The following is a 473-nucleotide window of genomic DNA, read 5'->3' on the forward strand; positions in this document are numbered from 1 at the left end:
GATTTCACTGAAACGTGTCAAATACTCTTGCTTATATTTGAAACACCAATGTTATAGCTTCCATCATCACAGAAACGTGCAAGCCACCACTGTAGAACAAACTGACAAGTGAATGATAAATGAACTCTCATGACATAGTCTGTTACTAATTGTGTCATTAATAAAAAGGTCAGCTGCTCAAATCTATTGGTTTCTCTACAGGAGAAAGATTGGCAATTTCCTCCTCTAAAGGCTTATGGCTTAAAAAGCCCAATGGAGGGTAGCTGTGATTCAGAATTGTGAGGATACTGGAGAGTAACAGGTTTGAATTTTCTGTTTGTTTGGTTTTGGTATATTTCTATGGGACTTATGATGTAGAAGAGAATTTCTAGAGAAGCTGTGGTATATTCGCACAATGGAATACTATGCTGCATTAAAAAAACAAGGAACTCATGCAATATTATTCAAAATGGTTGACTCTGGAGAACATTATG

Source organism: Elephantulus edwardii, unplaced genomic scaffold, assembly GCF_000299155.1.
Source record: "Elephantulus edwardii isolate Elephantulus edwardi_28Jun2011 unplaced genomic scaffold, EleEdw1.0 scaffold00067, whole genome shotgun sequence".
Taxonomy (NCBI): Eukaryota; Metazoa; Chordata; class Mammalia; order Macroscelidea; family Macroscelididae; genus Elephantulus; species Elephantulus edwardii.